Raw genomic sequence first — 27501 nt, forward strand, 5'->3', positions numbered from 1 at the left:
GCGTCCTTTTCTTCCCACAAATAGAGCTTTCTTTTGATGGTATTTGATCACCTCTGCTGTTTTTATTTTTTTGCGCTATACACGGAAAAAGACCGAAAATTTTGAAAAAAAATGATATTTTCTACTTTTTGTTCTAAAAAAATCCAATAAACTCAATTTTAGTCATACATTTAGGCCAAAATGTATTCGGCCACATGTCTTTGGTAAAAAAAATGTCAATAAGTGTATATTTATTGGTTTGCGCAAAAGTTATAGCGCCTACAAACTAGGGTACATTTTCTGGAATTTACACAGCCTTTAATTTATGACTGGCTATGTCGTTTCTTGAGGTGCTAAAATGGTAGGGCAGTACAAAACCCCCACAAATGACCCCATTTTGGAAAGTAGACACCCCAAGGAAATTGCTGAGAGGCATGTTGAGCCCATTGAATATTCATTTTTTTTGTCCCAAGTGATTGAATAATGACAAAAAAAAAAAAAAAAATTACAAAAAGTTGTCACTAAATGATATATTGCTCACACAGGCCATGGGCATATGTGGAATTGCACCCCAAAATACATTTAGCTGCTTCTCCTGAGTATGGGGATACCACATGTGTGGGACTTTTTGGAAGCCTAGCCGCGTACGGGGCCCCGAAAACCAATCACTGCCTTCAGGATTTCTAAGGGCGTACATTTTTGATTTTACTCCTCACTACCTATCACAGTTTTGAAGGCCATAAAATGCCCAGATGGCACAAAACCCCCCCAAATGACCCCATTTTGGAAAGTAGACACCCCAAGCTATTTGCTGAGAGGCATGTTGAGTCCATGGAATATTTTATATTTTGACACAAGTTGCGGGAAAGTGACAATTTTTTTTTTTTTTTGCACAAAGTTGTCACTAAATTATATATTGCTCACACAGGCCATGGGCATATGTGGAATTGCACCCCAAAATACATTCTGCTGCTTCTCCTGAGTATGGGGATACCACATGTGTGGGACTTTTTAGTAGCCTAACCGCGTACGGGGCCTCGAAAACCAATCATTGCCTTCAGGATTTCTAAGAGTGTACATTTTTGATTTCACTCTTCACTGCCTATCACAGTTTCGGAGGTCATGGAATGCCCAGGTGGCACAAACCCCCCCCCCCAAATGACCCCATTTTGGAAAGTAGACACCCCAAGCTATTTGCTGAGAGGCATGGTGAGTATTTTGCAGCTCTCATTTGTTTTTGAAAATGAAGAAAGACAAGAAAAAAAATGTTTTTTTTCTTTTTTTAATTTTCAAAACTTTGTGACAAAAAGTGAGGTCTGCAAAATACTCACTATACCGCTCAGCAAATAGCTTTGGATGTCTACTTTCCAAAATGGGGTCATTTGGGGGGGGTTTGTGCCACCTGGGCATTCCATGGCCTCCGAGACTGTGATAGGCAGTGAAGAGTGAAATCAAAAATTTACGCCCTTAGAAATCCTGAAGGCGGTGCTTGGTTTTCGGGGTCCCGTACGCAGCTAGGCTCCCAAAAAGTCTCACACATGTGGTATCCCCGTACTCAGGAGAAGCAACAGAATGTATTTTGGGGTGTAATTTCACATATTCCCATGGCATGTTTGAGCAATATATCATTTAGTGACAACTTTGTGCAAAAAAAAAAAAAAAAAAATTTGTCTCTTTCCCGCAACTTGTGTCACAATATAAAATATTCCATGGACTCGACATGCCTCTCAGCAAATAGCTTGGGGTGTCTACTTTCCAAAATGGGGTCATTTGGGGGGGGTTTGAACTGTCCTGGCATTTTATGCACAACATTTAGAAGCTTATGTCACACATCACCCACTCTTCTAACCACTTGAAGACAAAGCCCTTTCTGACACTTATTGTTTACATGAAAAAGTTTTTTTTTTTGCAAGAAAATTACTTTGAACCCCCAAACATTATATATTTTTTTAAAGCAAATGCCCTACAGATTAAAATGGTGGGGGTTTCATTTTTTTTTCACAGAGTATTTGCGCAGCGATTTTTCAAACGCATTTTTTGGGGAAAAAACACACTTTTTTACATTTTAATGCACTAAAACACACTATATTGCCCAAATGTTTGATGAAATAAAAAAGATGATCTTAGGCCGAGTACATGGATACCAAACATGACATGCTTTACAATTGCGCACAAACGTGCAGTGGCAACAAAATAAATAAATTTTTAAAAACCTTTAAAAGCCTTTACAGGTTACCACTTTAGATTTACAGAGGAGGTCTACTGCTAAAATTACTGTCCTCGATCTGACCGTCGTGGTGATACCTCACATGCATGGTGCAATTGCTGTTTACATTTGACGCCAGACCGACGCTTGCGTTCGCCTTAGCGCGAGAGCAGGGGGGACAGGGGTGCTTTTTTTTTTTTATTCTTTATTTTTTTTTGCTTTTTTATCTTATTTTTAAACTGTTCCTTTCATTTTTTTTTTTTTTAATCATTTTTATTGTTATCTCAGGGAATGTAAATATCCCCCATGATAGCAATAGGTAGTGACAGGTACTCTTTTTTGAAAAAATTGGGGTCTATTAGACCCTAGATTTCTCCTCTGCCCTCAAAGCATCTGACCACACCAAGATCGGTGTGATAAAATGCTTCCCCAATTTCCCAATGGCGCTGTTTACATCCGGCGAAATCTAAGTCATAAAATGCTCGTAGCTTCCGGTTTCTTAGGCCATAGAGATGTTTGGAGCCACTCTGGTCTCTGATCAGCTCTATGGTCAGCTGGCTGAATCACCGGCTGCATTCTCAGGTTCCCTGTTGAGACAGGAGAGCCAGAGAAAAACACGGAAGACGATGGGGGGGGGCATTCTCTCCCACTGCTTGTAAAAGCAGTCTAGAGGCTAATTAGCCGCTAGGATTGCTTTTACATGAAAGCCGACCGCTGGCTGAAAAGAATGATACCAAGATGATACCTAAACCTGCAAGCATCATTCTGGTATAACCACTCAAAAATGTGAATGGCGTACCTGAAGACAAAAATATGGTTAACAATAAAGCACAGTAAACGGTAAAGTATAAAAAATTGCATACCTGAAAAGCAAACATGATAAAACATAACAACAATAAAACATTGCAGAATAGAATACAGTAAAAAAGAGCAGAACAATAGAGAGAGAATAGAGAGAGAGAGAACAATAAAACGACAACTATTATTTTTTATTTTATATTTTTGTTTGTGTTTTTTTTTTTTTTTTACACTTTTTTTGTAACTGTAACTTTTATAACGGTAACCGGTTCCAGGTTCGGGTCTCTCAAAATGCAATGGCATCTTGGGAGACCCTGTGAAAGTGTGCCTAGTCTGTGCAGTGCTGTACCCTACGCTAATACTCAACTAGTGAATGGTGGAGTTCAAAACATTCACCAATGCAAAGACCAGGATTGACAGGAGGGACAATAATAGCTGGTGTCACGCCTATATCCGCGCTTGCTGCAGACACGACATCTTTTTTGGGGGGGTTAGTTGGGTAGGGGTACTCGGGAGGACATAAAAATGCCTCTCATGCAGCCGACTGCATTTGGTTGGGGATGTGAATGGGGGAAGTACGGGTGCTGCAGAAGTGGTGGGTTCCCAATTAGGATTGGCGAATGCAGCAGGAAGGGCACTATGGGCACGACGGGCCTGTGTTTGTCTTTTTGGTGGCAGCGGGACACTACTTGTGCTTGCCACCTCACCAGCTTGAACTGCACTTATGGGACTCGCCACGTCACCAAGTGTTACTGCAGTGCTGGTTTGACTACGACCAGGGTGTACTAGGCCACTGGCGCTTGCCAGTTCACCAAAACGCTACCAAAAAAACTGTTAGCGATCTCAGGGATCAGGCCTGACTCTGCGAACGCTGCAGTTATGCGTTTAGTGTTTTGTAAGTGACAGTGATCGATCGATACTGCACTTGGGTGGGCTGGGCCGGGTGGAGGGGCAAAACGCAGGTGCTAGCAGGTATCTGGGCTGATCCCGCTAACACTGCGTTTTTGGGAACCCTAAACTGCTGAGGACGCCAATATAGATCTGATCGGATCAGATATTGATCAGTTCAGATACTATACCACTAAGGGAGGTGTACGGTGCGTGCGTGGGTGTTAGCGCTACTGGCACTAACCTGACGCTGCCTGGGGCTGGTGCTTGCCAGTTCACCAAAACGCTACCAAAAAAACTGTTAGCGATCGCAGGGATCAGGCCTGACTCTGCGAACGCTGCAGTTATGCGTTTAGTGTTTTGTAAGTGACAGTGATCGATCGATACTGCACTTGGGTGGGCTGGGTTGGGCCGGGCGGAGGGGCAAAACGCAGGTGCTAGCAGGTATCTGGGCTGATCCCGCTAACACTGCGTTTTTGGGAACCCTAAACTGCTGGGGACGCTAGTATAGATCTGATCAGATATTGATCCGATCAGATACTATACCACTAAGGGAGCCGTATGCTGCGTGTGTGGGTGTTAGCGGTACTGGCGCTAATCTGACGCTGCCTGGGGCGACGCATATCACCGCCGGGCGATCAGGGGGCTAAACCTTTATTCGGTAATAAACGGCGGGTGTCCTGACACTATAAAAAATAAACGAACTAACCAGCGTCATCCGTAACGGTTATACGGTGATCAGTGGTGAAAGGGTTAACTAGTGGGCAATCAAGGGGTTAAAACATTTATTAGATAGTATATGGGGGTCCCTGTCGCTATAAAACGCTGACGGCGAACCAATATATTTACGTCCCTAACTAGTGTCACCAGCGACACTAATACAGCGATCAGAAAAATGATCGCTTAGCGACACTGGTGACGGGGGGGTGATCAAGGGGTTAAAACTTTATTAGGGGGGGTTAGGGGGGTATCCTAGACCTAAAGGGGGCTAAACCTAACTGCCCTACCACACTAACTGTCACAAACTGACACCTAGCAGTAATCAGAAAAAAAAAAAAAAAAAAAAAACCTGCTTGGTGTCAGTTTGTGACAGGGGGGGGTGATTGGGGGGGGATCGGGGGGGCGATCCGGGGGGGGGGATCGGGGTGTTTTGTGTGCCTGGCATGTTCTACTGTGTGTGTGTGTTGTGCACTCACATTACAGTCTTCTCTCCTCGGCCCGGAACGGAAAATACCGAGCCGAGGAGAGATGACATAATTTCCTCTGCCTCTGTGTACAATACAGAGGCAGGGAAATGATCCCATTGGCTGGGAGCGATCGCGAGGGGGGGGCCACGAATGGATGGCCTCCCCCTCACCACCGATCGCCGGGGGAGATTTGCCGACCACCGCAGGCACCGGAGGGGGGTCCGATCGGACCCCCCCACCCGCGGGCAGGCAAGGACGTACAGGTAAGCCCTTTTGCCTGCCCGTGGCCGCTCTGTCGACGTACATCGTCGTGCGGCGGTCGGCAACTGGTTAACAAAAGCCACCAGTTGGCAATAGTAGAAGTAGTGGTGTGAGGGTAGATGATATTGCTTTGAAACCTCCTGAAAGGTTTGGATGTTGCAGGTGCTGGGTAGAGCAAGGAGGCTGCACGGGTTAAGCCCAGGGAAGTCCCATGTTAGAAATGCTTCATGTGTCATTCCTGCAGGGAACAACGGATTGCCTTGTATTGGGAGGTGTTTAGAGATAGTATAAGGTACCCCCATAAGCTTGGATATCTCCCTCCATGCCACCACAGTGTCTCGTATCAATGAGTTGCTTCTCAAGTGAGATTTCAAAACCTTGAGTGGAGATTGAAGCACTGCTGATAGATTGAGGGGAGAGGACCAAGGCTGCCTCTAAGGCATAGTTGGAGTACGTGGATCTATGTAATAACCCCCCCCCCTCTCCCCAACCCGTTCCCCCCCTCCCCCCGTTTCCCCCCCCCATTCCTTCCCCTTCCCCTTCCTCCTCTTTTTCCCCTCCCTTTCCCCCCCTCTCCCTCCCTTGCCTTACCTCCTTCATTCCCTCATCCCTCATCCTTCACTCTCCCCTTTTTTTTCCCCCCCTCTCCTTGCCCGTGTCCTCCCTTTTCTTCTTTCCCCTCCTTTCCTCTCCCCCCTCCTCCCTCCCCCCTCTTCCTCCCCCTCCCCCCCCCTTTCCTCTCCCCCCCTCTTTCCCCTCTCCCTCCCCCCCCCTTTTCCCTCTCCTCCTCTTTTTTCCCCTCCCCCCCTTCCTTTTTTCCCTTCCCTTTCACTCCACTCCTCCCCCTTCTCCCCCTTCCTCCCCCCCCTCCCCCCCTTTCCCCTCAACCCTCCCCCCCCCCCTTGATTCCCCCCCCCCCCCTGCTTTCCTCACCACGTCGTCAATGTTCCAACTACTAGAGTATCATTATCAATTTATTTTCATTTTTTACCAAACTAGAGTCCATTCATAGATCCCCCGTGTCCGCCGCGGGGGAATTGTGTTGGGTTCCGCTGTCCCACTGTTTCCGCTCGAGCGGGTGAGCTTGTCCTTAGTTTTACTTTGCATGTACTGTGAGTTGTGATTACATTTGTGATTTATTATGTGTGCTGCATTGTCTACGTATGTAACCACTTATGTATGTATTCAGCTAAGTTATTCTAAATTACTTTATAGATTTGTTTCTCCTGAAGAAGCGGATCCAGACGCGAAACCGGTCGAGATAATAACTCCACACACATCCCCTGCAAAAACTTTGGGGGTTACCCTCGCTGTACTCAGTGTGGCATTTGTTTTTATGACTGTATGTAATTATTTTGTGTTGTAATTTTATATTTCCAATTATTAAAATTTATACATTTTTTTAGAATGTTGTAACTGCAATATCATTATCGAGTACCGTAATAGTCCCAATTTTCAATCAATGGGGGTGCATATGTGAATAGGCACTAGCAGCAACTGCCGCCACATTTCCACCCTCATATCCCTCTCTACTATAACACCCCTGGATGATGGTACTTATACTAGCTTTCTATTGATCTATAACTAAGGCTTTACCATTTTTCCCAGTCCATGCCCTGCCTAAGGAGGCATCCTTCGTGTTTCGGAAGATGCAGTTTGTGTCTAGCAATACGTGGTCTCTTTGTTCTCCACAAAAAAGCCATCAGGGCCTTGTTGAGATTTTGAATGTCTTTGTGTTTGAGTAATAGGGGAAGTGTTTTTAAAGGATAAAGTAATCTAGCAAATGAGACCATCTTTTATAAATGGCATCTTCCGAAAAACGATATTAGAAGAGTCATCCACGCTTCCAGTTCACGCTTGATCCTGTCAAAAATGGGTGGGTAGTTAAGGTGGTACAGAGAGGAGGGATCTCGCCCTATTCTAATACCCAGATATGTTATGAATTGTTTCGCTACCTGTAAAAGGGAGGATCGAGTCCAACGTTGGGAGTGTGTTGGGTGTAATGGAAGAACTTCACTCTTATGCCCCGTACACACGATCGGACATTGATCGCACATTCCGACAACAAAATCCATGGATTTATTCTGACGGATGTTGGCTCAAACCTGTCTTGCATACACACGGTCACACAAAGTTGGTCGGAAATAGCGAACGTCAAGAACGTGGTGACGTACAACACGTATGACCAGTGGCGTAGCATGGGTTGTCAGCACCCGGGGCAAGGCAAGTAATTTGCGCCCCCCAACCTGTGGACTTTTAGCACTCCTGAGTCCCTTCAAATACAATAGTACTGACCTACCTGATTCCTATACTGACCACTACACTAACCTACTTGATTTCAACACTGACCAACCTGATTACTTTACTGACCATTACGCACTACACTGACCATTATACTATACTGTCCACTACACTGAGAACTACACTGACCAATACAATGTCCACTATACTATATTGTCCACTACACTGAGAACTACACTACACTATACTGTCCACTACACTGACCACTACACTACATTCTCCACTATACTACACTACACTGACCACTATACTACACTACACTGACCACTATACTACACTACACTATACTGACCACCATACTACACTATACTGACCACCACACTACACTGTCCACTACACTATACTGACCACTATACTACACTACACTGACCTCCATACTAAACTACACTATACTGACCACTATACTAACCACCATACTACACTACACTGTCCACTATACTACACTGACCACTATACTACACAACACTATACTGACCACCATACTACACAGTCCACTATACTACACTGACCATTATGCTACACTGACCACTATACTAACCACTATACTATACTACACTACACTGACCAATTTACTACACTACAGTGTCCACTATACTACACTACACTGTCCACTATACTAACCACTATACTACACTACACTGTCCACTATACTGACCATTATACTACACTACACTAACCACTTTACTACACTACACTGTCCACTATACTGACCACTATACTACACTACACTGTCCACTATACTGGCCACTATACTACACTACACTGTCCACTATATTGACCATTATACTACACTATACTGACCACTATACTGACCAATATACTGACCACTATACTACACTATACTGACCGCTATACTACACTATACTACACTATACTGACCACTATACTACACTATACTGACCACTATACTGACTACTATACTACACTATACTGACCACTATACTGACCACTATACTACACTATACTGACCACTATACTACACTATACTGACCATTATACTACACTATACTGACCACTATACTGACCACTATACTGACCACTATAATACACTATACGGACCACTATACTACACTATACTGACCACTATACTGACCCCTATACTACACTATACTGACCATTATACTGAACACTATACTGACCCCTATACTACACTATACTGACCATTATACTGAACACTATACTGACCACAATACTACACTATACTGACCATTATACTACACTATGCTGACCATTATACTACACAGCCTACACTATACTGTCCTGCCTACAGTCTCTCTCTCCCATCCCCCCCGCCAGTAACATGACTCTCACGAGGGAGTCTCACTCACCTTCTTGTCCTGGCCTGCATCGGTTCGGAGGAGGAGGAGAAGACAGCGGTGGCTCACTTTGTTTATTCTCTCCCCCGAGCTCTGGCTGCTGCCATGTTCAGTGTCCAGTGCAATGTGATTGGGCGAATGGGGGGTCATGTGCGGAGGCGGGACTTCATTAGCGATCGAGGACAGGCCAGCCCTACGCCTCACATGACCCCCATACGCCCAATCACAGAGCGCCGGACACTTAACATGGCGGCCGGAGCGCAGGGGACACAAGAACTTGAAATTAGGAGGAGGCAGCCAGTAGTGACACATACTAGCACCCCCCTAAATGTTGCGCCCGGGGCCACGGCACCCCCTGCACCCCCCACGCTACGCCACTGCGTACGACGAGCCGAGAGAAATGAAGTTCAATAGCCAGTGCGGCTCTTCTGCTTGATTCCGAGCCTGCGTGGCACTGTGTGCGTCGGAATTGTGTACACACAAACGGATTTTGCTGTCGGAAAATTTGAGATCCAGATCTCAAATTTTGTGTGATGGAAAATGTCTGATGGAGCCTACACAGGGTCGGAATTTCCGACATAAAGTTCCCATCGCACATTTTCCGTCGGAAAATCCCACCGTGTGTACGGGGCATTAGTGAAGTTGATGCATAGTACCGAGCACCGTCGGAAGTTGGAGAAGATATCTTGAATGATAGGAAGGTCAGTGGACTTTGCCAAGGAGAAAATTTGAATGTCGTCCGCAAAGAGCGCAGTTTTCATCTTAACGTCGCCGATCTGAACACCAGAAAGGAGTGGGTGGTCATTGAGCAATTGGGACAGTGGTTCTATGGCCAGATTGAACAGTAAAGGGGGAACGAGGACACCCCTGGCGTGTCCCCTTTGTCAAGTGAATTGGGGCTGATATACTTTTTTTTTTTTTTTTACTGAATATGTTTTATAGCAGAAAGAAAAAAAAATATTGTTTTTTTTTGTTTTTGTTTTTTTTCAAAATTGTCGGTCTTTTTTTGTTTATAGCGCAAAAAAATAAAAACCGCAGAGGTGATCAAATACCACCAAAAGAAAGCTCTATTTGTGGGGGGAAAAAAAAAAAGGGACAAACATTTTATTTGGGTGCAACGTCGCACGACCGCGCAATTGTCAGTTAAAGTAGTGCAGTGCCGTATAGCAAAAAAAATGGCCATGAAGGAGGGGGGTAGATCTTAAGGAGGTCAAGTGGTTAAGTTGCTCTTGTCGCTCTCTGTCTGCATAGTATTTATCATTAGGAACATAAAGTGAGCGATCTTACCTCTCCGGACGGAGACAGAAGAGCTGACACAGCAGGTGACAATCCCAGACAATGGAAATCAATGTTCTGTACGACTCTTATATATAATATACAGGTGCTGTACATCACACCCTGGCCAGCTAAACACATTCGTAACACTCATAAAAAACGCTTGACAACCAGTCACAACCCCAATTTAAAAATTAAATGACCAATTAGAAACGGCACCCTTTTCCCTTCAGGGAATACGTGGCAATTCATGTGAGCCGTAATATTTCCTGCAGCAACTGGAGCGAGACTGACACATCCTGGATCTTAGGGAACAGAGCTGAACATGATGCCAAACTCTGGTTTAACCACTTGTGTACCAGCCTGTAATACCCCTTGGTTACCAATCATTTTTCAGTTTTCAGTGCTGTGATAGTTTGACTGACAGTTACTCCATCATGCAACGATGCACACAAATGAAAGCGGTATTAAACCCAGAAGCAAACAGTTTTTATAGTGCACCTTGCCGATTCTTAGATATGATAGCTACAGGGCCGGGACAAGGGGTGGGCAGGATGGGGAGGCTGCCCTGGGCACTGTGGTATCATGTGAGATGGGGGGGGGGGGCACCACAAGGCGATTGGGGGTGGCAGGGAGTAAATTTTGTTCTAAGAAGGGAAATTTGAGAGGGGTGTGCTAAGAGTTGTGATTTAGGGGGATTTGTGTTGTGTGGGGGGATGAGGGGAAGAAGATTTTTGCTGGGGGGGGGGGGGTTGAGAGGGTATTTGTGCTGGGAGGGGGGATTTGGAGTGGGGGGGAGAAAATGTGTACTAGGAGAGGAAATTGTAGGGGTAGAGGATTTTTGCTAGGGGGGGGGGGTCATTTTTTTATTTGGGCGGTGATTTTCTTGGAGTGGGTAGGGCATTTGAGCTGAGGGATTTGGGGGATGGGGGGGCAAAGATTTGTGCTGAGAGAGGGTATTTCAGCAGGGGGAGCAGATTTGTACTGGGAGGAAGGGGAATTTATGCTTAAGAGGTAAGCCTGCAAGGGGTGGGCAGGATGGGGCAGCTGCCCTGGGCACTGTGGTATCATGTGAGGTGGGGGGGGGGGGCACTGCAAGGCGATTGGGAGTGCCAGGGGTAAATATTTTTCTAAGAAGGGAAATTTGAGAGGGGTGTGCAAGAGTTGTGATGGCGGGGGATTTGTGTTGTGTGGGGGGATGAGGGGAAGAAGATTTGAGCTAGGAGGGGGGGGGATTGAGATGGTATTTGTGCTGGGAGGGGGGATTTAGAGTGGGGGGAGAAAATGTGTACTAAGAGGGGAAATTGTAGGGGGTAGAGGATTTTTGCTAGGGGGTCATTTTTTTTTTTTGGGCGGTGATTTTTTTTGGGGGTGGGTAGGGCATTCGAGCTGAGGGATTTGGGGGGTGGGGGGCAAACATTTGTGCTGAGAGAGGGTATTTCAGCAGAGGGAGCAGATTGGTACTGGGATGAAGGGGAATTTATTCTTAAGGGGTGAGCATGCAATGGGTGGGCAGGGTGGAGATGATTGGGGGTGGCAGGGGGTAAATTTTGTCCCTAAGAAGGGAAATTTGAGAGGGGTGTGCTAAGAGTGATGATTTAGGGGGGTTTGTGTTGGGGGATGAGGGGAAGAAGAGTTGTGCTAGGAAGGGGGGGGGATTGAGAGGGTATTTGTGCTGAGAGGGGGGATTTGGAGTGGGGTGGGGGGAAATGTGTACTAGGAGGGGAAACTGTAGGGGACTAGGATTTTTCCTAGGGAGGGTAATTTTTTTTTTTTTGCGGTGATTTTTCTGGGGTGGGTAGGGCATTTGAGCTGAGGGATTTGGGGGATGGGGGGCAAAGATTTGTGTTGGGAGAGGGGATTTCAGCAGGGGGAGCAAATGTGTACTGGGGGGAGGGGAATTTATGCTTAAGGGGTAAGCATGCAGATTAGTGCTCAATTATTTTTTTGGTGGGGCGATCTTTGCTGACACATTGGGGGGGGGGGGGGGGGGGGGGGGGGGGGGGCAGTTTGGCATGTTCGCCCTGGGCTCTAGATTAGCTTGTCCTGGCACTGGGTGGCTGCATTTGGTTTCTTTTTTAGGCTTTCTTTTATTTATTTTTCACTGGTGAGCCTGCCGGTGAGTCTGTTGTTTTTCAAAAGAACAAGCTGTCCTGCAAATGTAGCAGCTTACAGTGATGAGACAAACTATTTAAGGTGCTTAGAATGACCAGCTTTTATTTGTGTATGTAAAACCTTTACCCCAAAGGGGACAAAACTGTTTTCAGTAGCTGATTATAATAAAGTGTTAGTTGGAGTTTGGCTAACACCACCAAAGGAACACTAATCTGATACGGTTTAATCTGGGCTGAAAATGTAATAGAATGAATGAGGTTCCCTGCTATACCAATTAAAGGCTGATATGCTCCTCAGCAATGGGCAGGAGCTTCAACAATGTTTTTCAGCAAAAACCACACCCCAAGACACCTCCGTTTTAGTTTTTTTTTTTCACTTCTCTCCAACCCCCCCCCCCCAGAACCCACTTATAACCCATTACAACGTTTGCACCCACTTTTTAGGGGACCAATCCTGCGTAGTGTGAGTTTAAACGGCCACTTGTAGTCTATTAGTCTATCTGTGTGACAGGTAGGGATGATCAAAACCACATTTTCACTTTACCAAAATTTCTCAAAAAATTGTCAAAATTTCTACAAATTTGGCAAAATGCATTGGGGGGGGGGCAAAATTAGGGAGTTCTTTTTTCAGGATGCAATTGTCTTTTTTCACTCATCGTCCACTTTATTAGGTACACCTGTTGAATTGCTTGGTAACACAAATTGCTAACCAGCCAATCACATGGCAGCAACTCAATGCATTTAGGCATCTAGACGTGGTGGAGACGACTTGCTGAAGTTCAAATCGAGCATCGGAATGGGGAAGAAAGGGGATTTAAGTGACTTTGAACGTGGCTGCGTTTGAGGGCACAATGGCTATGTTTGATGGCACAATGGCTACGTTTGATGGGGCACAGTGGCTGCGTTTGAGGGCACAGTGGCAGCATTTGATGGGCACAGTGGCTGCGTTTGAGGGCACAATGGCTACGTTTGATGGCACAATGGCTACGTTTGATTGGGCACAGTGGCTGCGTTTGATGGGGCACAGTGGCTGCGTTTGATGGGGCACAGTGGCTGCATTAGATGGGGCACAGTGGCTGCATTTGATGGGCACTAGCAGAATTTGATGGGCACAGTGGCTGCGTTTGAGGGCACAGTGGCTGCGTGTGAGGGCACAGTGGCTGCGTTTGAGGGCACAGTGGCTGCGTTTGAGGGCACAGTGGCTGCGTTTGATGGACACAGTGGCTGCGTTTGATGGCACAGTGGCTGCATTTGAGGGCACAGTGGCTGCATTTGATGGGCACAGTGGCTGCGTTTGATGGGCACAGTGGCTGCAATTGATGGGCACAGTGGCTGCAATTGATGGGCACAGTGGCTGCAATTGATGGGCACAGTGGCAGCGTTTGATGGGCACAGTGGCTGCGTCTGAGGGCACAGTGGCAGCGTTTGATGGGCACAGTGGCTGCGTTTGAGGGCACAGTGGCAGCATTTGATGGGCACAGTGGCTGCGTTTGAGGGCACAATGGCTATGTTTGATGGCACAATGGCTACGTTTGATGGGGCACAGTGGCTGCGTTTGAGGGCACAGTGGCAGCATTTGATGGGCACAGTGGCTGCGTTTGAGGGCACAATGGCTATGTTTGATGGCACAATGGCTACGTTTGATGGCACAATGGCTACGTTTGATGGGGCACAGTGGCTGCGTTTGATGGGGCACAGTGGCTGCGTTTGATGGGGCACAGTGGCTGCGTTTGATGGGGCACAGTGGCTGCGTTAGATGGGGCACAGTGGCTGCATTTGATGTGCACAGTGGCAGCGTTTGATGGGCACAGTGGCTGCGTTTGAGGGCACAGTGGCAGCATTTGATGGGCACAGTGGCTGCGTTTGAGGGCACAATGGCTATGTTTGATGGCACAATGGCTACATTTGATGGGGCACAGTGGCTGCGTTTGAGGGCACAGTGGCAGCATTTGATGGGCACAGTGGCTGCGTTTGAGGGCACAATGGCTATGTTTGATGGCACAATGGCTATGTTTGATGGGGCACAGTGGCTGCGTTTGATGGGGCACAGTGGCTGCGTTTGATGGGGCACAGTGGCTGCGTTAGATGGGGCACAGTGGCTGCATTTGATGGGCACAGTGGCTGCATTTGATGGGCACAGTGACTGCGTTTGATGGGCACAGTGACTGCGTTTGATGGGGCACAGTGAGACACCCCCCCCCCGTGATAGCATTAAAACTCAGCAGCTAAAAATGTAGCTGCTGACTTTTAATAGTAGGACACTTACCTGTCCAGGGACACCTACCTCATACTTGCTCCTGAAGAGTGGCATTCGCCACGAAACGCGTTGAGCCAATAGATGCCCCTACGTTTATACCATATTACCCTACTACTATATACATACTAATTGGACCATACCAATCAACGATGACTATAATCATCTACTATGGAGACACACCTCAGTGAATTTGGCTATCTACATTATTTATGGCATGAACCAATTAAGTTGTTCTACTATGGGATTACGAGCCATTACTTGGCCCCCCCGTTGTCTATAATTGCATCAGCTTTTATCTTTATTCCTACTCTACATTTAAATTGGATATATTTTTTACCAACTAAGAATACAATGGATTGTTATTGAGACCTGTTATCTATGAAACTGCTTTCTACAATGTTTACAATATACAATGTTTACAATATAAAACTATTTTTGTATTTATGATACATTTTATGTATGATGTAAGACTCGGCTCTCTTAGATCTAGGTTGTTTATAGTACCAATATGGACCATGTTACAATGTGTACCTTTTCTACAATCTTACATTATTAAATCATTTTATGCCAATTGATGTCATGTGATGCTTCTACTTAACGTTTTTGGTTCTGCTCTATTTTTGGGTACCTGCCATATTCATGGTGGCGGTGTTGTCTCCTGGAGTGCATGTTTCATTTAAAGTCCCACCTTTTTTGTTCCTTTCCCAGGACATTCCCCGGATTTAGACTTATTTCACGATTTTATTAATTCCCGGGAAATGTCCAGAGAAATCCACTTTTTTACCGATTTTTCGCCGCCGCTGCTAGAGGTCCACAGGGCCGGCGGAGACATTGTCTCCGCCGGCTGCCATTTTTGATAAGACCAGAGGTGGAGTGGAGCTGGTTGGCTACAATAGAAACCGATGCTGCTGCGGCGCCGCCCACCCCCCCGCTCCGCCCCGCTCTGCCCTGCTCAGCCAACCCTCCGCCCCGCTCCGCCCATCCCCGCTCCGCCCCACTCCTCCCCACTGCCAGTCTGTTATGGAAAGGGGCGGGGGTGGGCGGTGATTCTATTGTAACCATGTGGCCGGCGGAGACATTGTTTTGTTCCCCCTTGGCCTTCTGTAATGGTGGCAGATTCACCGCTGGGGACTCCTGATGTAAGTGGGGGCTCCACTGAAGACTCCTGATGTGAGGGCGGCTCCACTGGGGACTCCTGATGTGAGGGGGGCTCCGCTGGGGACTCCTGATGTGAGGGGGCTCCGCTGGAGACTCCTGATGTGAGGGGATGCTCCGCTGGGAACTCCTGATGTGAGGGGGCTCCGCTGAGGACTCCTGATGTGAGGGGGGCTCCGCTGGGGACTCCTGATGTGAGGGGGGCTCCGCTGAGGACTCCTGATGTGAGGGGGGCTCCGCTGAGGACTCCTGATGTGAGGGGGGCTCTGCTGGGGACTCCTGATGTGAGGGGGAGCTTTGCTAAGGACTCCTGATGTGAGGGGGGCTCCACTGAGGACTCCTGATGTGAGGGGGGACTCCTGATGTGAGGGGGGCTCCGCTGGGGACTCCTGATGTGAGGGGGGCTCCACTGAGGACTCCTAATGTGAGGGGGGCTCCGCTGGGGACACCTGATGTGAGGGGAGACTCCACTGGGGACACCTGATGTGAGGAGGGCTTCGCTGGGCACTCCTGATGTGAGGGGGGCTCCACTGAGGACTCCTGATGTGAGGGGGGCTCCACTGGTGACTCCCGATGTGAGGGGGGCTCCGCTGAGGACTTCTGATGTGAGGGGGGCGCCACTGAGGACTCCTGATGTGAGGGGGGCTCTGCTGGAGACTCCTGATGTGAGGGGGGCTCCGCTGGGGACTCCTGATGTAAGGGGGGCTCCCGCTGGGAACACCTGATGTAAAGGGGGGCTCCGCTGGGGACATCTGATGTAAGGGGGCTCTGCTGGGGATGTCTGATGCAAGGGGGCTCCGCTGGGGACGTCTGATGTAAGGGGGGGCTCCCCGCTGGGAACACCTGATGAAGGGGGGGCTCCACTGGAGACATCTGATGTAAGGGGGCTCTGCTGGGGACGTCTAATGTAAGGGGGGCTCCGCTGGGGACGTCTGATGTAAGGGGGGCTCCCCGCTGGGAACACCTGATGTAAAGGGGGCTCCACTGGGGACATCTGATGTAAGGGGGGCTCTGCTGGGGACATCTGATGTAAGGGGGGCTCCGCTGGGGACGTCTGATAGAAGGGGGCTCCGCTGGGGACGTCTGATGTAAGGGGAGCTCCCCGCTGGGAACACCTGATGTAAGGAGGGCTCTGCTGGGGACGTCTGATGTAAGGGGGGCTCCGCTGGGGACATCTGATGTAAGGGGGGCTCCCCGCTGAGGACATCTGATGTAAGGGGGGCTCCGCTGGGGACATCTGATGTAAGGGGGCTCCACTGGGGACATCTAAAGTTAGGAGGGACTTGCTGGGGGCACCTGATGTAAGGACAGACTCTGCTGGGGGCACCTGGTGGCATCTGGTGGCAGGCGACGTGGCAGGTGATACGCTCAGGGGTCCCACTGATTCAGGATTATGGTGAGTTGAATGATTTCATTCTATATTACAATGTAATAATAGTAATAATGCGCCTCAATCATCCTGACACCATAACAACCATGGTGCTGGGATGATTGAAGCGCTAACACCAGGTGTTTGGAGTATCTTTATCTGCTGATTTGTAAAACTCTGGAATAGACATTTCTATTGTGTTGTAGCATCTGGGCCTGCTGTCCCACCATCCCTCTTTTCTTCCTTCTCTCTCCCTCCCTCCCTCTTTTCCCCTTTCTTTCTCCATCTCTCATTCATCTCAGACTCTAACCACACCCCACGCAAACCACGCCCATATAAGCCACGCCCACGATTTCATGTAAACCACGCCCATTCTTCAGCGCGGCGCGCTAAGCGTGCCGCATTTTTCTTTTTACTATGCCACACCTACAAACGCATGCCCCACCCCCTAATTATAATAAGACTCCACCTACAGCCAAAAAAAGTGTCCCTATAAATTTTTTTACAATGTTGGCAACTATGGCAAAAACCGTGTACAAACATAAAAACACAAAAAGTGACAAACAAGGGTTTAAATAAAAGAAAGTGGGGGAGAAGGAAGTGGAGAGTGGAAAGTGGTAATTTTGTGAAACAATGACCAGGCCCTCTGGCCAGGAATCAAAAATTTCTGGGGTCCCAGCCAAAAGGCCCGGCTCAGGAGGCAGGGGAGAAAAAAATGTGGTATGGTGCAGTGACCGTGGTGCCACAAATCAAAGTGAGCCTCACTCACAGTGATCTTACGCCACCCCTTGACTGCCACTCCAGGAGCACATACACCATTTGCTTTTTTCCAACCCTGGCCCACAGCCAGACCGGCGCAGCCCCCACCCCTACCAGGAAGGCCTGGAGCTCTAAGAGCTTACGGAGTAGGCATGTGCATTTCGTTTCGTTCCGAATCGAAATTCGGACGAATTTTTCATTATTCGGAAATTCGGATGCATCCGAATTTCCGAATGACAAAAGTAAAGAATTTAAACGAATCCGAAAAAAAACGAACGAATTCGAATCGAATTCGAAAACATATTCGAATCGAATTCGAAAACATATTCGAATCGAATTCGAAAACATAATCGAATCGAATTCGAAAACATATTCGAATCGAATTCGAAAACATATTCGAATCGAATTCGAAAACATAATCAAATTAAAAAAAAATAGAAAACGTTTTTCTAAAAAAAACAATAAGGTAGAATATAAAATAATAAAGCAATAGAATATGTATATATATATATATATATATATATATATATATATATATATATAATTTTTTTTTTATTATTCTCTTCTATTTTTTTTTATGCTTTTCTTTTCTATTATTTTATATTCTATAATAGTATTTTCAATTCAAATTCAAATATTCAAATATTCATTCTATATATTATATTTTCTTCTATTCTGTTCTATTGTTTTTCTAGTCTATTCTTTTCTATTATTTTCTATTCTATTCTAATCTTCATTAGAATACTACATTCAAATTTGATTTCGGTCTATATGAAATTCGAATTTTGGAAGATATATATAATTTTCTATTCTGTTTCATTGTTTTTCTATGCTATTCTTTTCTATTCTATTCTAAACTTTTCTATTCGAATTTGAATATTGAATATATATATATATATATATATATATATATATATATATATATATATATATATATGTATATATATATAAAGCCATCTTCCGAAATTTGAATTTCTTATAAAATGAATTCGAATTTGAATAGAAAAGATTAGATTAGAGTAGAAGAGAAAAGACTAGAAAAACAATAGAACAGAATAGAATAAATTATATATATTATATTTTATTCTGTTCTGTTCTATTGTTTGTCTAGTCTATTATTTTCTATTCTAATCTTTTCTATTCAAATTCGAATTCATTCTATACGAAAAATTCCACTTTCAGAAGCCATCTTCCGAAATTCGAATTTCGTATAGAATGAATTCAAATTCGAATAGAAAAGTTTAGAATAGAATAAAAAAGAATAGCATAGAAAAACAATGAAACAGAATAGAAAAAAAAATATATATATTATATTTTATTCTCTTCTGTTCTATTGTTTTTCTAGTCTATTCTATTTCTATTCTAATCTTTTCTATTCAAATTCGAATTCATTCTATACGAAATTCTAATTTTAGAAGCCATCTTCCGAAATTTGAATTTCGCATAGAATTAATTCAAATTCGAATAGAAAAATTTAGAATAGAATAGAAAAGAATAGCATAGAAAAACAATGGAACAGAATAGAAAAAATATATAATATATATATTTAACCATCTTCCAAAATTGGAATTTGGTACAGAATGAATTCGAATTCAAATAGAAAAGCTTAGAATACAATATATTATATTTTTTTCTATTCTGATCTATTGTTTTTCTATGCTATTCTTTTATACTTTCTATTCTATCCTAATCTTTTCTATTGGAATTCGATTTCATTCTATACGAATTTCAAATTTCGCAAAATGGTTATATATAGTTTACTTTTTCAAATTCAGTTATTGTTTTTTTCGAATTTTATAGTTTTTTTCGAATGTGGTAGAATTTTTTCGAATTTGATAGTTTTTTTCGAATGTGGTAGAATTTTTTCGAATTTTATAGTTTTTTTCGAATGTGGTAGAATTTTTTCGAATTTGACAGTTTTTTTCGAATGTGGTAGAATTTTTTCGAATTTGATAGTTTTTTTCAAATGTGGTAGAATTTTTTCGAATTTGATAGTTTTTTTCGAATGTGGTAGAATTTTTTCGAATTTGACAGTTTTTTTCAAATGTGTTAGAATTTTTTCGAATTTGATAGTTTTTTTCGAATGTGGTAGAATTTTTTCGAATTTGATAGTTTTTTTCGAATGTGGTAGAATTTTTTCGAATTTGACAGTTTTTTTCGAATGTGTTAGAATTTTTTCGAATTTGATAGTTTTTTTCGAATACGGTCGAATTTTTTCGAATGCAGTCGAATTTTTTCGAATGCGGTCGAATTTTTTCGAATTCGAATACGGAACGAAACGAATTCCGAAAACGAATGTAATGAATGCAACGAATTTAACTAAACGAATTAAGTTAAATAACGAATCGAAACGAAACTAAACTAAACGAATTTTTTCATCCTGCACATGTCTATTACGGAGAGCCCTGGACGCAAGGGCTCAACCACCACTCTCATCGCTCCTACCTAATTACATTCAGGAAATACTAACCGCCCCCCCTGGTGGAAAAGGGGGGCCAGTGTTCTTTCCCGAAAAACTGACGGGAGCAAGGACCGCACCAATCTAGGCCAGAAGGCCAGGGACCTGACCCTTCGGCCAGACCGTTGCAGCGCCCATCCTCACCAGAAGCACCCTTCTGGCCTGCTCAGACACAACCAATCATCAGCCTCTATGACCAAAGAGCGCCCTACCGAAACAGACCATCCAGGTACAATTACACCTTCGGATTTGCATCTGCCCTCCCCATTTGGAAGTAGCATAGCGCCTCCTCTGGCAACTGATAAGAACAGATACTACACTTGATCTTACTTCAAATTTCGAGAAATTTCGACAAATGATGGCCAAGTAGGAACACTGCTATTTCGGGTCAGCGTCACATGACATCCTCCCAGTTACATACCCTAAGGGCAATGCTACAACACGATCTCTAACCTGCTGTGCGCACCTAACACAGCAGAAGACTGATCATTGTACTGGGCTGGCCCCAGGACCATGTGATCGCTGTGACCAATCACAGCCATCACATGACAGTTGTACACAATGAATAGGTTTCATTCATTGTCTACTATTTTGATGATCTCAGTGAATTGGTCACATTGCTCACATGGTACATACAGGGCCAATCATAGTGCATCTGTACCATGTGTTAGCTGTGGCCAATCATAGTCTAAAAAAACAATGCACTGCTTTGGTCACAATATTTTAAAAAATTGTAAAAAAATAAAAAATAAATTAAAAAAACAGAAAAAAATATTATTATTATTATTTATTTTTTCAATACTGTTATCAGTCAATATTACTGATCACTGCCACACCAGTCATATGATGACACTGCAATGCTCTGGTGACAGTATGTAAAGAAAAAATTGCAAAAAAGAAAAAATAAATAAAAAAAAATTGTGTAAAAAAAAAAAAAAGCAGAAAAAACTATTATTATTATTTGATTTTTCAATACTGTCAACAGTCAGTATCCTTGATCATCGCCACATTAGTCATATATGATGATGCTGTACTGTTCTGGTAAAAAAAAACAATTGTGAAAAAAAAACATTCTATAATTTCTTCATTTTCCAAAAAATGACAACTTCAAAAAGCTCATCGTGCCTCTTACTAAATACCTTGGACTGTCATCAGTACATCAGGACTGATCAATTTTCATATGCATATATCATAGTTTGTAAAATCTAAAACTTTCCTACAGACTAAATAATATACACTGGTTTGGGTTAGTTTTACCAAAGAAATTTATGCGTTTTGGCCTAAATTTATGAAGATTATTTATTTGCACATTTTAATAACAAAAACAAAGAAAACTTTCTGTATTGTTTTGTTTATTTACAAAAAAAACCCTCAGTAGTGATTAAATACCACCAAAAGAAAGCTCTAGGCTGGACTGCTCTATCCTTCTGGGCCACAGCACCGGGGACTCCCCCATAGAACTTTCTGTTAACTATTGATATCCCCTAGGCGGGATTCAAATTCACAACTCTAGTTTTCACAGTTCTCTTTCCTATCGGGCTGCCGAGAAGGTTATAGTTTAATGGAAAAAATATTATTTTAGTGAGGAGGTTTTGCCTTTGCCTTTAAACAGGGGGACCCGAGAGCTAGGTCTAGGGTATCCAAATGTTCCATTGACACGACCATGGTGCACCCTTCAGTCCTCCTATGAACAGCAGAACCAGACTCACAAGTCCACCCTCTTGAGCTTTCTATGCTCCACGTATTATTGAATAGGATGCCCCTTACTCAGTCTACTTAGTACCCAGGTACTAAAGGGTACCTCTCACTCATTTTTTTTTTTTCCATCATTATACCTGCTTTAGGTACGCTATATGTATCCTGGTAAATATTCTGTTAGTATTATGCTCAGACCATGTTTGTTTGTACCGGCTATGCTAATTTTTCTGCATTGCTACCATTATGATATGTTAAGTTTGATATTCTCAATAAAAATTGATTGAAAGTAAAAGGAAGCTCAAAAAAACAAAATACAAAAATGTAATTTGGGTACAGTGTTGCATGTGGATATACTGTATATATATAAAGTGACAAGTGATGGCGCCAAAAATTTTGTGAGTAGTATTGAGTGAAGCAGCCCCTTTCAAAGTGGAAGAAACCACAAAAAAATATAGAACAAGGTGTGACGCTAACTCATGTGATAATTGTAAAACAGCTTAATCATTTAACATAAGTAACAAATGAAACAACCCATGGTAATAAAATTCATAATAAATCAATATTTAAATATATAAATAAAAGTCCCAAAAAAATACTCAATAACTCTTCACAAAACAGTCCATTCATCGTGATCCAAAAAAAAAAAAAAAAAGTGCAGGAAAAAATGTATCCTTCAAATAGTGCTCCACCACAAATCGGGCGTGAGAAATACAAACTCACCAGGTTTTATAAAGACGTGTTGAACTACGAAATACATAGAGGCTGCACGTGCGCCCTTTACTGACGTCACATGCAGGTTTCTTGGTTCTCATCTCTTGTGGTTTGGAACGCACGCCGCATCTTGGGGAGAGGGCGCGCACACTAACCTAAAGCTGTACATGTTGGTGCTACCTTACAGCACTCCTAAATGTAAGTGCGCATTGTTTTACTCACATGTTTTTTTACTTATGTGCAATAAACATTTCTTTATCGTACATCACTGGACACAGAGCACCATAGTAATGACTATGTGGGTTTATATGCTACCTTTAGGTGATTGGACACTGGTAACCAATAGTAAGAAGGTTCCTCCCATATAACCCCTCCTATACAGGAAGTACCTTTAGTTTTTTGTCAGTGTCTTGAAGGTGATGGTCACAGCTGTGAAAGCTCTTGCTTCAGATAATGTCCCAGTGAGGATGTTATAATCGGATCCATTCGGATGGCATATCATGCTAAAGTGGATGGTACCCGAGCCATTCAAGAACGTGGTCTTGCCTGTAATGTTTCCTTATGGAGCTGGACCCTTGTGATATGGTATTCCTGGTCTTTTTATTTGCCCAAGGAAACCTAAAGGGTGCTTTACAGGTCCAGGGGTGTGGACCCTAAAATAACAGGGGACCCGGTCTCTGAAGGTTCTCAGTGGCGTTACCCACGGTGATGGGGGAAGATTGAGCCTGTCTCAGGCTCTGCTACAAGGACTGGTGAGTGCTTCATTTGGAAACCCCTTTTTTTAACCTATAAATTGCAAGGTAATGTTATGTCTATGCCTGAGTATGTACCCTTTGTGTCCACGGGGGGGTTCTGCAGCAGTTGCACACATTTGGTTCCCTGTCAGAGACCGCGCGTGGGGTCACGGGCACGTGTACGGGTAGCGTGCACGCGCAGACGGCGCATACATGCGCAACCCTCTCCCTCCTGCGCATGCTCTAGTGGGCGGCGTGGTGACATCGCGGCCGGGTGTTTCCCGCGGGCGTGCGCATGCGCAGTAAGGCCCGGGGCGTGCGGACGTCACGTGACGACGCACGCATAGGGAAGTCAGGTGCCTGCGTGTGTCAGTACTGTTCGCTAAGGCTCAGAGGAGCCGGGAGCCGGTCGCAGTGGGACACAGAGCAGGGCACGTGAGTCGGGCATTAGCAAACTTTGTAAGGAGGCTATAGTAGGCTTATATACAGCCATATAACACAGTAAGTTTCCTCTAATCCTGTAAGCATGTCTTCCAGAAAACGAGGTGCAGGGAGCAGGATTAATACAGAGGGTAAAGTGACTCCTTCAAAAACAGGAGATCAACCTCGGGTTGTTGCAGCATCTGTCTCCCCTGAAAGACCTGTGGCATTTGACCTGGTTGAGCCATTGCATTTGTCAGGCGTTGTGGCCACCACCAATGTCCCTGTTTCGGCTTATGTTACTAAGGATGACTTAACGTCAGCTCTCGCTGGTCTTGAAGGCAAAATAGCGGGTATGATTGCCTCAGTAACGCAGGGAGGGAAGAAACGAAATAGATCTCCCTCTCCTGAGCCTGGTCCCAGTGCTGAGTCACTTGAGCACCAGGACTCAGCCAATTGGGTCCTTGTGATTTGGATCCTGAATGGGCAGAGGATTTTGAGGAGGTGGCCATAAGGGATAAAGATGCTGAAGCAGAGGAGCCCTCTGCAGGGGACTCAGGCTCAGAGGAACCGTTGACGGCTTCGCAATCCCAAAAGCTGTTTATCCAGGCTTTAACCAAAATGGTAAGAACAGGTTTTAAGTTGCCCCCTGTACAAGGGCCAGAAATTTCCTGTTCTACATTGGGATCCTTGCGTCCTTTGCAAGGTTCTCAGGCGTTTCCTGTGCATCCATTATTGGAGTAATTGGTTTACGCTGTTTGGGAACATCCGGACAGAATATACTTACCTCCTAAAAGGTTTTCCTTTTTGTACCCAATGGAGGAAAAGTTCAAAAAAGGTGGGATACACCTTTAAAAGATGCGGCTATTTCTTCAGTAAATAAAAGCTTAACCTGTCCAGTGGATAATGCCCAAGGGTTTAAAGACCCAGCAGATAAGAAGCTGGAATCTTTGCTTAAGGCCTCCTTTGTGGTGGCCGGGTCAGCAGTACAACCAGCTGTTTGCGGCGATTGGGATCTGTCAATCCCTGAAGGACCGTTTTAAAAGTCTGGTCAGGAACCTACCTGTCCAAGAGGAATATTCTGATGAATTGAAAGAACTTCCTCGGGCTTTGTGTTTTGCAATAGATGCATTAAAAGACTCAATCCAGCAAATGTCTCGCTTTGTGCTACTCTCAGTGCATATGTGCAGAGTTTTGTGGTTAAAGAACTGGTCAGCCGAGATGCCTTGCAAGAGGCTACTTGCGGGTTTTCCCTTTCATGGGGAACGTTTGTTTGGAGAAGAACTGGATAAGTATATCCAAAAAATCTCAGGAGGAAAGAGCTCCTTGCTTCCGGTGAAAAGAAGGAATAAGCAGCCTTCCTTTAAAATTCCAAACGCTCCTGGGCCAGGCACATCTTCTCCCAAGAAGTATTGACGGCCTCAACCACCTGCCTTTAAAAGACCTCAGGGTCAGAAAAGAACTTGGACTCAGAAGCCGAATAAGGCCAATGCCAAGTCCTCCTTGTGAAGGGACGCCCCCACTCTTACAAGTGGGGGGCAGACTGCGGCGGTTCGCAGATGCTTGGGCAGGGTGGGTGCAGGACAAGTGGGTTATCTCCACTATAACGCAGGGCTACAAAATAGAGTTCCGCGATTTTCCCCCAAATTGATTTATGAGATAAAGAGTTCCTTCAGATCTAGAAAAGAAGAAAAGCCTATTCCTAGCCTTAGAACAGCTAAAAAGGCAAGAGGTGATTACCAAGGTTCCGCACAAAGAAAAGTTCAAAGGGTTTTATTCAAACCTAGTGCCGAAACCAAATGGGGAAGTAAGGCCCATTCTGGACCTCAAATCCCTCAATTCCTTTTTAAAAGTCCAAACTTTCAGAATGAACTGGATGGAATCGGTTCGCTCAGTGATAGCGTCTCTAAGAAAAGGGGACTATTTAGCATCCATAGACATCAAGGATGCATACCTGCATGTACCGATTTTCGGACAACATCAGAGGTTTCTATGCTTTTCAGTAGAAGAGCGTCATTTCCAGTTTGTAGCACTACCGTTCGGTCTGGCTACGGCCCCTCGAGTCTTCACAAAGGTGTTGGCTCTGGTATTGGCCTTTCTAAGGTCTCAGAAGATATCGGTGATAGGATATCTGGACGGTCTTCTGTTGAAGGACCAGTCCTATTCCACCCTGATAAAGAACGTTGCAACTACAGTTCATGTTCTGAGATGCCTAGGTTGGATTCTGAATATGGACAAGTCAGCTCTTCATCCAGTTCAAATCTTGACATATCTAGGCTTGATCCTGGATACGACCAAGGAAAGGGTGTTTTTACCCCCCTTGAAGGTCAGCTCAATAGTGGAGCTGGTCAGGAAAGTCAAAAGGGTAGAAAGACCCTTGAATTCGATTATGCATGAGACTGCAGTCATCTTTCAGCGTAGTTCCTTATGCGCAGTTTTACTCCAGGTTGTTCCAGAGAACGATCCTGGAGGCTTGGGACAAGTCTCTCCTAGCCTTGGATCATTCAATATCTCTATCCCCAAAGGTAAAACAGGACCTCTCTTGGTGGTCAAAGACCAGCAACTTAAAAAATGGAAAGGCCTTTCCGCCAGTAACTTGGAAGGTGGTAACTTCAGACGCCAGTCATCTCGGCTGGGGAGCAGTATTGGAAGAGGCCTCCGTACAGGGAAAATGGTCCCAGGTAGAAAAAACCTTGCCGATCAATCTGTTGGAAAACAGAGCAGCTCGCTTGGCCCTCATATTCTGGACAGCCAGGCTGCAGGGGTCTCCGGTCAGAGTCCAGTCCGACAATTCCACAGTGGTGGCATACATCAACCACCAAGGGGGTACCCGGAGCTGGGCAGCCCAAAAACAAATAAATCGTATACTGACTTGGGCAGAGAGACACGTGCCATTTCTGTCGGCAGTCTATATTCCGGGGGTGGACAATTGGCAGGCAGACTACCTAAGTCGTCAGCAGTTGTTGCCAGGGGAATGGTCCCTCCACCCCGAAGTTTTCCTTCAAATATGCCAGCGTTGGGGGCAGTGGTGTATTTAGGTTTTGTGCTGCCCTAGGCCTGACTAAACTCATGCACCCCCCTAATTTAAATACGACCCACCCCTGGCTGCCGAGGCCACACCCCTTCCTGTTTAAGACCCACCCTATCATCTGTAAACCACACCCCTTCCCCTTTAGGCTCATTTGGCACCTTTCAGGGAGGAGGGGGGAACAGGTACCTGTTTTTGACAGGTACCCTTCCCCACTCCCTGGAGACTGTGCTGCCCCCTCTGAAGTTCGGCCCCCCTCCTCCTTCCTCCACTGGGGCATTCAGAAAGTGCAACGCGCTTCGCACACGTGCAGTAGTGAACCGTCCGGTTTACCTTACCATGAATGATGGTGGCAAAACCCAAGAGCCAATCCGAAAATCGGCTGAGGTGTCGACATTGCGGGATCCCTGGACAGGTAAGTGTCCTAATATTAAAAGTCAGCAGCTACAGTATTTGTAGCTGCTGAGTTTTAATGTTTTCACAGGGTGGGGGCGGGACTCCTCTTTAATGAGTTTGCATTGATTTTAGCATTGATGGAGCACTTTATTGCAATATCATGATCTGCATATTAATGCACTTTCACTAAA

General features: G+C 45.0%; 1 long non-coding RNA gene across 1 annotated transcript in view; it reads right to left on the reverse strand.

Moving 5' to 3' along the window:
• The window catches only part of LOC141109790 (uncharacterized), a 29967-nt gene extending 19590 nt beyond the window's left edge, over positions 1-10377 (reverse strand). The window contains exon 1 of the long non-coding RNA XR_012236192.1: positions 10224-10377. This is a non-coding gene — a long non-coding RNA (uncharacterized lncRNA). The remainder of the gene's footprint in view (positions 1-10223) is intronic.
• Positions 10378-27501: the final 17124 nt, after the last annotated feature.

This window comes from Aquarana catesbeiana, linkage group LG10 (assembly GCF_042186555.1).
Source record: "Aquarana catesbeiana isolate 2022-GZ linkage group LG10, ASM4218655v1, whole genome shotgun sequence".
NCBI lineage: Eukaryota > Metazoa > Chordata > Amphibia > Anura > Ranidae > Aquarana > Aquarana catesbeiana.